A 12,800-nucleotide genomic window follows, 5' to 3' on the forward strand; every position below is an offset into this window, starting at 1 on the left:
AAGCACATAGCCAGGTGGAAGCAGTATGTGTCCTCATCAGAGTAAAAAATGAATGTATAGAGGTGTGATTTTATAACTGTGTTTATCTTTTCCCGTGGTTTTCTTGCCGAAGGTTTTTAATTAGCTCTAATTAGCTCAACGTGATGATCCCTGTGTAAGCTGGTGAGTGATCTCTTCCAAAGTCTGTTCATCAGCTGTGACAGCCAGCATCAGCTTCTCCTTCTATACCTGGCTAATGGCACCCTATAGATCTCTATCTAGGCCAGCGTCTTACCACTCTGCCCACATATGATTATGTCCCACTCAAACCCACAATTATTAATTATTGTTTGTTGGAAAGTCCAAGGTATTTTTGGTTCATCTCCTGTGGTGTGAATACGCTTTGACTCCTGAGTTGTTTTGATGATTGTGAGTACACACGTTGAGGTGTGTGCATGCGGGTGAGTTACTAAGAATAAAACATCCTCCTGGGTCCTGTCTTTATCATAACCTGACAAACACACCAACAAACAAATCAGCAACATCTTTTTTTTGTGCACTTTCGCTGTTTTGTGTGAGAATCCTTCTTCCATGGCGACAATTTCCTGCAAAAGATATTTTTTTTCACTGATGCAAAGGAGGACATGACCTTTCTACTCTCCACACACCCATCAAAAACATGTTTTTCTTTTGCAGTCCAGCAGTTGATCAACAGTTGATGAGCTCCTGCTGGATTCACCTTGTACACTTTCACTGCTGTGTTCGTGGAGATGCTCCCTGAGAACGAGACAACTCTGTGGTTTTCATCCGGTGCAACACATCAAAAACACTTCACCCATGAGGAGATGCACTCCTCCTCTGTCGGGGTCAGCAACAAAAGGCTTTATCATGGCAAGACAGGTGAGGAAAGGGTTAGTTAAGATTATATGAGTGAAAAGTTCTTATTACCACTTTTTTGTTTACCACTCAAAAGGCTGACAGGCCAACAGGAAGGGGGATATAAGGCTTGAGTCCCTTAACTTCTCAAAGCTCCAGTGGACGTTAATGCATGCAGTGAATATAAAAAGTAAGAGTGAAGATTTGATTCAATACCATACATGTAGGTTTTAAGAGTGTATAGGACACACTTTGAATAATCATACAGTATAACTATTATTATTGTAGCCTTATCATATCTTTCTGTTCTTGGTGATTCACTTCATCACCTGGGCGGTCTGAGGTATCATACCAGTAATATTATTAAATTATTTTAAACACCAAATGTTGCATATGGTATAATGTAAGATCCTAATGTAATCGTATGATATGATCTATTTAACACTGGAGTTGTGACCTGGGTGGCACATACTGTAGTAGGGTGACCCCTCTGATCCAGCACCAAGACTATAATGTTACATCCATGTTGTAGCAATACCGCTTCCAGCCACCGGGGGCACCACTCCAGACAACATCTGTTTTCTTCTCCGGAAAGTTTGCTGAGATGTCTTCTTTGTCTCCGGTGAGTTCCCTTAACATTCTTCCATTAAGTATTAACGTTAATTATGGTTATCACTGATGGTATGAAATGGGTAGCTAAGTCAGGTAACGTTAGCGTACATGTTGCGCTTTTAGAGACGAACTTTACTTCCATATATTAACTTTAAGATAAAGATAATGTTAAATCTTGTCAAACTAAAATACTTGCCGTGAAGAACTTGTATGTTGCTAATTTCATCGTGGGAGCCTATTTTACCGACATTAATTGTTAAGCCGATAAGTTAGCATTCCAAACTTTGTCCATTAAAGAAAACAAATAAGCTCTTCTAACCCAACGTTAGCTAGCTAACGCTAATGCTACGTTACAGCCACGTGTCAACAGAGACTTGTTATGGAGCATCTTTGTTGTCAACATTAGCAACGTTAGCAAAGTAGCTAATAGTTAGCAGTCAGTATTGTTGGTTAATGTTAACTCTTAAACTCTAGAGACTGTTAAATGTGTCCACTGGCCATTTGAATCTCAATCTGTATTGATTTATATGATTCGTTTTGTGTATACAATAATTCTGCTTAAAATGTAGGTTTCATCATTAGACATTTACATAAATACATTACTGTTAGGGCTGAACTGAGAAAGAAAAATGGTTTTAGAAACAGAATTAGAAAAAAACAGAATTGTCTATCACAATGTATTGGAAATAAGTCTTTAATGTGGCTCACAAGTAAAAACACAAGGGACACATAGCATTAAGTTTCTCAAATAATTAGTATTTCCCATGCTCAATAGCACCCGGGCAATTATAGTCACTGAATACACCATCTCCAGCTGTATCACATATAGGGCTTCACACTATTTTCATTTTTTGAAAACTGCCAGCTGTAATTTGACACCTTCAAATGTGTTGTTTTGTCATCAGTCAAAAACCCAAAGTTATTCAGATTACTATCAAATACCACAAAGAAAAGCATCAAATCCTCACATTTGAGACACTGGAACAAGCAAATATGAGCTTGAATAACATGTTCTGTTGATTGACTAATTAATTCATCAACCAATCAGTGCAGCTCTATCTGAAACAATTAGCAAAAATCATAACTGATCAGGCAAAAAAGCACACATTTGGTGGTTCAAGCTTCTGCAATGTGATCATTTCTGGCTTTATTCCCTTATATCATTGCACATTGAAAATCTTTAGTTTTTTTGACTGTTTCCCAGACTAATCAAGCTATTTTTAGACGTCACTTTGAGCTAATTGATTATCAAAAAGATCATTGGGAGGTTAATCAATACTGAAAATAATGGAGCCCCAGTCAGCTCAACGTCAACATGTTAATGATTAATTTCTATATGTTTTTTTTTTTAGCTGACGGTGCCAACTCAAATCCTGGAGAAATTTGCATCACAGCTTCATTTTCACTGCGAGTAAAATTTGATTCAGACTCAATAAGCAGCATGGAGAGAAAGCAGCCACTAGAGGCTGCACTAGCAAAGACACAGATATGTAGATCAATAGAGAGAGGGAGAGAGGGAGAGAGAGAGAGAGATAAAGAGAAAGACGGAGAGAATCAATGGAGAAACAGCAAAAAAGAGATGCATGCAGTTCTGTACGGCAAGACAGAGTGACAGAGTGAAGAGATGGAATAGGAGAGTGAGCAACGCACCAACTGACAACCTGAGAGAGAGAGAGAGAGAAGAGAGAGAGAAGAGAGAGAGAGAGAGAGGGAGAGAGAGAGAGTGAGTGGAGCAGCGCTCAACCACGTTGCCCGTCCTCATACATCCCTCTGCAGCTGTGTGAGGCAGAGTGAGCGGAGGAGAGGCGGGAGCACATCTGAGTCCCGTGGAAACAGCAGGACCACGTACCACTTGGCCGAGAGATCGATGCACTTACACCAAGCCACACAGGGAGGGTGAGTGGCCCGTAGGACGTCCGCGTACTGCCACAGAAAGAGAAAGCGAGTGAGCGAGGAGCCAGAGGGACAGCGACAGGGAAGAAGAAGATTACCCAAGGCCAATTTGAAAGCTTTCATCTGGTCACTCGGAGCAGGTGAGTTAACTTGTGCCTGTGTGGAACGCTGGCGGATGTTCGGCAGGTGCCTTTTGCTTGTAGACAGGAGTGTGCATGCGTGTCCTGATTCTTCACTCATGCACAGTTGTAGATGTATTTGCCTTTGCGTTAGAGCTCTGTGTCTCCTGTTTTTTTTTCTCCCTTCTTTAGTTTGTGCATCACTTGCCAGACAGCGTACATTTCTAGTCATAGCCAGGTGATTAACTGGGGAACCTCAGTATCAATCAACCCGTTATCATGCTGAGCAGAGAGGAACACAACAATAGCTGCTTAACGACCCCCTCTTGCTGGTTTGTGTGTTTTTGCGTTTGTGTGTGTGTGTGTGTGTGTGTGTGTGTGTGTGTGTGTGTGGGTGTGTGGGTGCCTTTTGTAGGTAAAGTGCATATGTGTGTTATAGACGGATGTTCTGTTGTAACAGGTGAAATGTGTCTGAATTGCAGCCACATGGGCGATCTTATGGAGTCATTAAAAAAAGCTTGCTGTGAGAAAATGAATTGGGAGTAGTTGATGCCATGGAATGGCAATTTGTCACAACTGTCACGGGACGGATGTTTGTCTCCCGATTCTTGCATATTCGTAAAATAGACAACTTATTGCGTCTGTTGGATTTTCTTCTTCTTGCCATGTTACTGTTGAGTTTGAATGAACTTTTTGGGAATTTATTAAAAACAAATACTCAACTAATTTGACAGGAATCGAGTTGTTGTTAAAGGAAAGTAAAATTGTGTCCGGTGTCGTTTTGTACACTTGCCACTTATGATGACACTGCTACTTTAAAACATGCTCAGATCAGCTGTAATAGTTTTCAAAGTTGTCCCAGTCGAATGGATCAACATTGGCATAATTTACCATTTTGAATGCATAACAGTTGAACAGTTATTAAGAAGCTTGTGGACTATTGCTTTTCAGGTCCCATTAACGGTCTTTCCTACACAGATTATTCAATGTGTTTCAGCTGTAGTGACTTATTATTATTATCTATGGTGACATTTAGAAAGTCCGCCTATATTTCTCCATCTATCCTCATGCTGTACCCGGTTTGGAAATACCACGCCATGCTCCATGTATCCCATCATCCATCTGTGTGTGTCCATCTCTCTTTCAGTCTCTGTTCCCCTCCCTTTCCCAGAACAACCCCCCCATCCGCGGTTCCCCCTTTTTCCTCCATGTCATCCAGTGAAGGTTATTTCCATATATCGAGTTGGTTTCATTTGTCAAAGTCAGCCAGACATATTGTTCATGGTCACAGCAGGGGGAACAGGTTTGGGGGGTGGGGGGATGGGGATTCAGTGTTAAGCATTGACACCATATCGGAAGGCTGTGGTGATTATACCCTGAGAGGAGAGAGAATGACAGAGTGACAGAAAAAGGCAGAAGTAGTGAATCGCAAGCAGAGAGAAAACCACCAGTTCAGTTTCCTTGTAAACAGAGAAGCTGAGCAGTTCATTTCATGACTGTGTGTGTGTGTGTGTGTGTGTGTGTGTGTGAGAGAGAGTGGGGAGGCTTGAGGTTATCGGTCTTTTGGATTCATCATACCTCGCACAGAGCCTGGCTTTCCCTCTCTCCCATGTGGATCCTGTGTCATTAAGCTGAGACACCGAATCTGAGAGATCACTTTCTCTCTGTGACTCTCTTTCTCTTCCCGGATACATCAGACTCTCTCTGTCTCTCTGTCTTTGTCTTTACCACTCGCCAGCTTTTTATCTGTTCATTACTCAATTTCTGTCTCACACACACACACACACACACACACACACACACACACACACACACACACACACACACACACACACACACACGCACACACACACGCACACATATCTTCCAGAAACGCACGCATACATGTAACTGCATTCGGGGAAAATGCAGCTCATAAAACATGCATCCCTCATTGAATGTAGAATGAGTGTGTTCAGAACTCATGTGATTGAAATTCAAATTAAATACAGATTGCTATACTGTGGCTCTTATATTATATATTCACCATTATAGTGAAGACAGAGATCCTCTCCTTCTTTATGGATTCATGGAAATGTGATAGTGTTGACATTCTACTGACTAGAACAAAAATGTTTACTCATTATTTGTAGTTTCCTGTTTGCATTTGTTGAGTCAGTCTGTGTTTAGTGGTTAAACTGCAAATGTTTTCTATAAATTGCTTAAGGAGCAGCTGGCATTTATTGAATCTTTCCTACATTCCCACCGTGTCAGGATTATCTCCACTATTTTTCTTTCTCTGTTTTCCATATCATTCACATTTATTTCGGTGCCAATGGGCAGCTGAACAAGATTGCAATCATCCTACGTGGTAATTAATAATTTACATAATACTTCATTCTGGGGGAATTTTATTTTTCCCTGCGCCGCCAGTGTTAATTGTGTTAGCTAAGCTACCGTCATTACTTATCGTTAGGGCGACAGTTAAATGTGGACATATCCAGCTCTCATTAGCGACGGCATCATCCATCAGATACTGCACAGATTGAAGCACAGTAGCAGATAAGAAACTGCAGTAAAAGGAGCGAAATCTTTATCTGTTTGTTCTTCTTTCAGTTGCAATTCAAACACTCATCTCCATCGCACAAGCGCAGCTTCTTTCCTTGTTTGCTGATTAGATCGGCGCCTTTTATGGTTGAGATACTGGCAAGCAGGACTTGTGCAGTTTTATTAACGTGGAAACAATTCTCGCAATTGTTTCATGTCTACATTTTTCACTTTTACTTCTGCTAATACATTACAGATGCTTAGTTTGGCATTTAAAAGCTTCAGATAGATCAGTAAACAGAGCATCTTCCTGTCCTTCCACCCATGGCACATCTTTTCAAGAAGCAACTCAGTGGCCTCCTGTGCTATCATTTCAGTCTGTGTGATAAATCCTGAGTAGACTCCCTCGCTTTATGTTTCTGAGGTAGAGGAGCCAGACATGGGCATTTTCTCTGAAGTAATGCGTGAACTGTTACTTTTCTTTGCTGCTTTATGTCACGCTGTCCTCCCTTTTTGTGTTTTTGCCGTCCTCTCTCCTTACTGTCTTTCTTTAGATAAATGATACACAAATGTTCAGGCATATAGCATAGGGATGTGGAATGTGTGGATGTCTACCAAGTTTTCTTGCCAAAGTTATTGCGGTCAAAGATTTCTTGGCAGCTTCAGCGCAAAAAAAACATTCAACTCTGGTAGAGCCTGCAAAAGTATTCGACAGAATATACAGAATCAAACAAAAACACTCTAAACATGCACAAACTGGTCATCGATCCATTCGAGTTTTATTCGAGTCCATTCAATATGGGGTGACTGCCAATGCTGATTTTACAGAGTTCAATCTGAAACACAGTTACTGAAATGAATTTCCTTCTAAATTTGACTAATCTGAAAACACAGTCCTGCCTGGCTAAATACCGGAGCTAACAGCTGGGGAATAGATCAAGTGAGAAGTAGAGTCATAGACTTCTATACAATGTGACTTCTTTTTGTAACCAGAGGAGTCGCCCTGCTGGCCATTTGAGAGAATGCACGTTTTAAGACACTTCCGCATTGGCTTCACTCGGCAGAACCGGAGGTTGCCGCCTGATTGGGTGCAAGTAAATATTGTTATCATGATGTGTTCAAACTTAATGTTGTAAAATTAAGTTTTTCGAGAGAAACTTGAATACATTTCGGTTGTTTGAAGAAGTTGTTTTCACAGCAATATTATAGAGGGAATAATGAGCCGTTTAACTTGCTAACACCAGCTCTAAGCAGCTTATAAATAATAATTATTATAATAAATTATAACTTCTAATGCCAAACTTCTGTAGAAGGCAACCAGAGTTGGTGATTGTTGTGGAAAGACAATGTTGAGCCTAACCAAGACAGTTTTGATGCATTTTGTTTTGTTTCTGTTGAGTTTGAATGAAGTTTGTTTTATCTTTTGATTAGCGATGAAAATTAGTCAATGGAGTTTTATGGCTTTGAGGAGAGCATATTAATTGTTTTATATGATGATAAATTATGATAATTGTCAGAATCCCGTTAACATTATGTATTCTTTTAATAGGCCTACATTTTCCATTGTGAAAATGTAGGCCTATTAGGTCAGTAAAACATCTGTGCTACTTACCCGAAGGTTGAGAAAGTTTAATGTCAAGCCCTGGCCCGGATTGGCCCTGATGCCGACATTTAGGAACATTTTGAGACGTCCCTGGTTGTTATCGTCATCATTATGTTTCTCGACCATGGTATGAAAACAGATCACATTTTGAGATTCAAGAGATTTGCTTTAGGCTGCTGAAGCCTATTCGGGTTTACTGTCCTGTTAAAAGGTATTTGCACACTAATTAAGCTGAGGCTCTTTTAGTTACCCAACGTTGGAGACAATTCCAACAGTGAACATCACAGCTCTTCACTGTTGATCTCTCAACCACAAAGTACCGTATTAACAGAAGACTGATGAATGTGCCAATTATGCAGATTTTTTTTTCAAGACACTTGTCTGTCTGACAGCCTTGGATCTCACACAGTGCAGTGTGTGAGCGTCTCTCTCCGCTCTGATGAAAACTGATAGATGAAGAAAAGCATTTTTGCACTGTGACATGAGGGCTGATGTAACCAGCAAGTTGCAGTATTTGCTGTTTGGGAATGCCTGATCCAGCAAGATGTAACTTTCACACACACATCACGGTGCTGAGAGCAGGGAAAGCAGGAAGTGATGGCGAGATGTCCAAGACAGCAGGTATCTCCTATACTCTGGACCATTGACGGAGGACATCTGTGTGTAAACTGTTTTGATGCTGTCTGATTTAACTACTAAATTGATCATGTTGTAAAAGTGGTCGGAAGTGCTCAGAAATCAAGATGTGTACTGTACATCACAGATGATTTATAGAAGCAAGACAGGAGCTTGGATTGGTTTTTAAGTCTCTCGGGAGCTTTGTTTTACAGCGAGAGCAGAGAGGGAAAATGATGAAGCTCCTCGGGTCATAAAATGTGGGGGGATATGTGAGCTGCCCACTGGAAATAATGGAGAAAACGCGTCTGAGATAGGAGAGCTTTTCAGTCATTTTCTTCTCCTTTCCATCCCGCACATGTAAGGCAAATTTCCCAAATGGGACGACATAGTTGAACTGATCTAAGCCTCTGATTTATATCCCATCATTGAGCGCTGCAGAGACACATTCACCTTCCTCTTTAGTTCAGTCTGTGAAATCGCAGACAACTAAATGAGTTATTTTTGCCGCTGTGCCTCAAACGCAATCCAAAGAGTTCACAGCTCAAGCGAGTGTTCTTGTTGGCTAAGTATTCCCATTTCCCAGGATCCACGGCGTTGCATTAAGAATTACCTCCTGCAGCCAGCATGTGCTGTATTTTATTTTATAAGCGACCGCCTTATGAATCTTGCGGGGACGTGCTTGAGAGGTTTTATTTTTATCCCCCCCATCTCCCAGTCCTCCTCAGCGTTTAGAGAAGCTGGGCAGGCCATGTTAATGATCCTCATTAGCCAAGGAGCTTGAATCCAAACTGGAATTCTTCCACTTCAACTTCTACTTTAACATTTTGTGTTTTTCTCCCCTCCCCTGTCTGTCTCTCTCGCTCTCTCTCTCCTTATTTCTGTATCTCCCCAGCATTTTTTTTTCATCTCCTTTTCTCTCTGTCTCTCTCTCTCTCTGTCTCTCTTCCTTCTCCCACCTGAGTGTCCGCACTGGGAAATACTCTGTGAAGGTCTTCCATCCTTTTCAACGTCTTTTTTCAGATGATTTTTCTTTTTTCCAACGTATTTACTGCACAGTGCAAGTCCCTGGGTACCTGTGTGTACCTGTGAGTTCGAATTGCTGTATGTATTTCCGTCGAGAAAAGGAAGTGTTCCAGGTGACCTCTGATACTAGTTGTTTTTTTACCCCTGCTGTGAAGTGAAAAGCTTAAAGTTCAGGCGTGAGGCCCCTCCAGGCAGCCCGTGAAGGATGTTCAGATATACAAACATGTCAGCTCAAGAGACACCTTTAGGTGAAGGGTAAATATGCTCTGGCTCTGTTTATACAACAGCTATGCAGCAGGTAGAGGCAGCCGTTGTTTGATACCGGGCTCACTGGGGACTATCTGAAAGCGGCACAGTCCGGGCTGCTGCTGCCTCTTTTCGATACTTATCTAAATGTTCTCTTCATGTAACCTTTATTTAGGAAGGGAAGTCACACTGCGCACTGAGGGGGGAAAAAAAATGTCCCCCCAATTGTGGCCTCAATACATGAATTATCCGAAAGTACAGGTTCGCTGTGTTCTGTTAAAATGTGTCCAATTTGCATTTTCTGAGAGGTTCCTAATTGCAAAGTCTCATTGATGGCGGAAAAGGTTAAAGCATTCTAATCCTGCAGAAGGTGTAGAAGGTGTCTGAAATGTGTAGCTTTGTGAAGCTCTTTAAACTTGACATTTGGGCTTTTTTTGGAACAAATCTAGTTTGAACATTTACTGGAGCTACTCAACTGATTAGAGTAGTATCGGCAATAAAAAGGATATTACGAAGAAGATAAATCCTGTCCATCTAACTTCCTCCTCTCTCCTTCTACTCATCTTTCCTCTCAGTTAAAAGACAAATGGCAGACAAGGGAAAGATAATAATATACTTACTTCAGAAACCAAATGATCTGATTGGACCATTAATCAGTATAGGAGCTCTATTATTAGCATGAAATGCATATATGTTTAGTTTTAATTGAGAGGTTTCAAATTGCACGGTGTCTGCTCTTCTCCTAGTTACCAGATTATCACCTAAAAACAGACTAAGTGTACTAATACGCTGACGACGCTGTCATTTTCATTTCCAGTGTGTTTGGAGGCGAGCTCTGGGGTTGAGCACGTTTCAGGTACGTAATCTGCGTCAGTGTTTTTTACATCGTCGCAACAGCTGTCCTTTCAATGCATCTGCCTAAAAAAAATCAAATATTCAAGGTGTTTGGTAATGGAAGGCCTTCCTGTGGCTGTGTTATTTATTTTCTAGGATTTTACCAGAGCGACTTCGGTTGAGACTTGAATATCTTTGCTCTAAAGTCTCAAACACACAGTAGCTGTTGTTGTGGCTGAGCTCGATGCCCCAGGTAAATACTGTAACATTAGCTTCAGTTCCGTCACTGCACAGTGTGTTTGCTCCAGTAGTTCGTTGAGATTGAGGTTGATGCTGTCTAGCGATTCTGACAACCCAGAATGAAGTCAAAACTTTTTGCCTTATCTGAACGATTACATCTGAGTGAGATATGGCTTGAGGAAATTGGAAAGCATACTATATTACACTTAAATGATTTATTATGTCTTTTTCTGGCAGAAAAGCTCCCACAGGGCGCAAGGGAGTGCTCCATTCTAGCGCCTTATCGGTAAAAAGCGCTCCATTGTACAGGCATCGCCCTGTTCCTTTTTTATTATTTATTTGGGCTACTGTCTATTTGTTTGATACTGTTTTACTCTGACAATCACGGACAGCCTTAACGCCAGAGAACGGAAGACGATCCGTCTGACGCAACGTATACAGAACAAAAAGGCAGAACGCTCCAAAAAACCCCAAATGCCTTTTCTTTAAGTGGCCGCATGCAGCCGCATATGCTCTTTCCTGATTGGGAACAATTGAATAAAAGACGCTGGCGCTCAGAAAAAGACGCTATATGGACAAAGGCGCTAATAGTTGAGTTTTTGACAGCTTTCAGCCTACATGACTCTGATGAATGGTATGCGGATGCTGACAGATTGTGTTGCAGGTTCTCTGTTCCCACTCTGGGCCTTGTGTCATGCACATCATACAATGAATATTTGAACAAAACAAAAAAAAGCTACAGCACACAGGCAGCTTTATCCAATAAATCCACTCTGTATATTTTCATCATCTCAGCTGGTGTGCCGTCCTATTCCAACTTTCACTCCCGTGAGCATCGCAGTGCACGTCAGCACATTTGACCCCCTGCTGTCAACAGTTTCCAGTTCCATTTGGGTGATAAAAGAGGGCTCCTCTCTGTACCTCTTTCTCCCGCTCCAGGATACCCGACTAATTTGACTAAAAAAACAAAAGACTTTTTAAATGAAACATGGCTACAACAAACCAATCAAACCAGAAGCTTGGTATACCAGGTAATTGCACATGTGATTAAGAACTAAGAAAGCGTTTTGCCTCCCTGAACTTTCCATCTGTCTGCCATTTACCAGAATGGTGTCATTAACTTAATTTGTCCTTAGCTCATACGAAAAGCCATTCTCATTCGCAGCACACACTGAGCAATTATAACTGCTCCAGTCGTCCCATTTGCATAGTTCCATAAAATATGCATTCTGATAGATTACATTTTCCACTTAATATGCAAAACGGAGCTGTTTATAGGTTGGTTTGGGCACGATATACCTAATAATAAATTGCTCGACTGAGCAACACTTATTTTTGGCATGGAAACCAATATATTTCAATCAATATTTCTGTGTTGTTACAATTACACAATCTGTACTCAGTGCATCCATAGTTCACCTTTTTAGAAAAAGGTTGCAGCAATGTCCTCTGGTCACATTTCCAGCTCTTTCATCAGGTTACGTAATGCCAAGGGGATCTACACCGTTCACACCAGAAACGGCTCTAAAGCCAACCAACGTGAAGCAAATCATTTCTAAACAGACCTTATAGTCATGCCACGTAAAGGCGACACGACGGTAAGAACAGTTAGATCACGCAGGATTGGTTTGAGCTTGACTTTGAAACCATGTGCTGTGTGCAGATACAGGTGTGATGGAGGATGTCTGTAATGTGCTAGTAGCAATTATTGACTAATTATTTTCTCAAAACCTTTTTGTTCAAATTTGAATTTCTTTTTTCATATATTTGCTTTGCTGATCATTGATCTATTTAGAAAAAAAGAGGAATGCAATTAGCTATCATATCATTTTGTCCCTTTTGATATGAGCTCTGTCAAATAGTGGAGTTTGATAATACAATGTTTTGTACACAAGAGGTGCTGCCATGGCTGCCATGGCCAAGGGGTTCAGGTGGATTTTAGCCAATAAAAGAAGTTTCTACAGCTACTCTACTGTATTTTTAGATCGGATGATTTCATATCCGTCAACGTGAAATCTGCAATGCCATGCCAGTAATCAATGCAGTACACAGAAACATACTTTGTCAGTGTTTTGTTTGTTGTTTTGTTGCAGCTCAAAACCTAGATGATATTACACATACTCTGCAAACTTTTCATTGATCTCCCCCCAATCAATACCCATCCCTTTGGAGAGTGATGAGACATTTTTCAACCTACTTTCGTAGGACAGCGCTACCATCTGAAATCCAAT

At 41.0% G+C, this 12,800-nt stretch overlaps 1 protein-coding gene across 1 annotated transcript in view; it reads left to right on the forward strand.

Moving 5' to 3' along the window:
• Window positions 1-3,373: 3,373 nt before the first annotated feature.
• The window catches only part of tnr (tenascin R (restrictin, janusin)), a 162,022-nt gene continuing 152,595 nt past the window's right edge, over window positions 3,374-12,800 (forward strand). Inside the window, exon 1 of the mRNA XM_068738269.1 lies at window positions 3,374-3,500. The gene's annotated coding sequence lies outside the window, so the exon portion shown is untranslated. The remainder of the gene's footprint in view (window positions 3,501-12,800) is intronic.

The sequence above is a fragment of the Cebidichthys violaceus genome, unplaced genomic scaffold (genome assembly GCF_023349555.1).
Source record: "Cebidichthys violaceus isolate CVI_PGR_0920_01 unplaced genomic scaffold, fCebVio1.0.p SCAF_8, whole genome shotgun sequence".
In the NCBI taxonomy this organism is placed as follows: Eukaryota; Metazoa; Chordata; class Actinopteri; order Perciformes; family Stichaeidae; genus Cebidichthys; species Cebidichthys violaceus.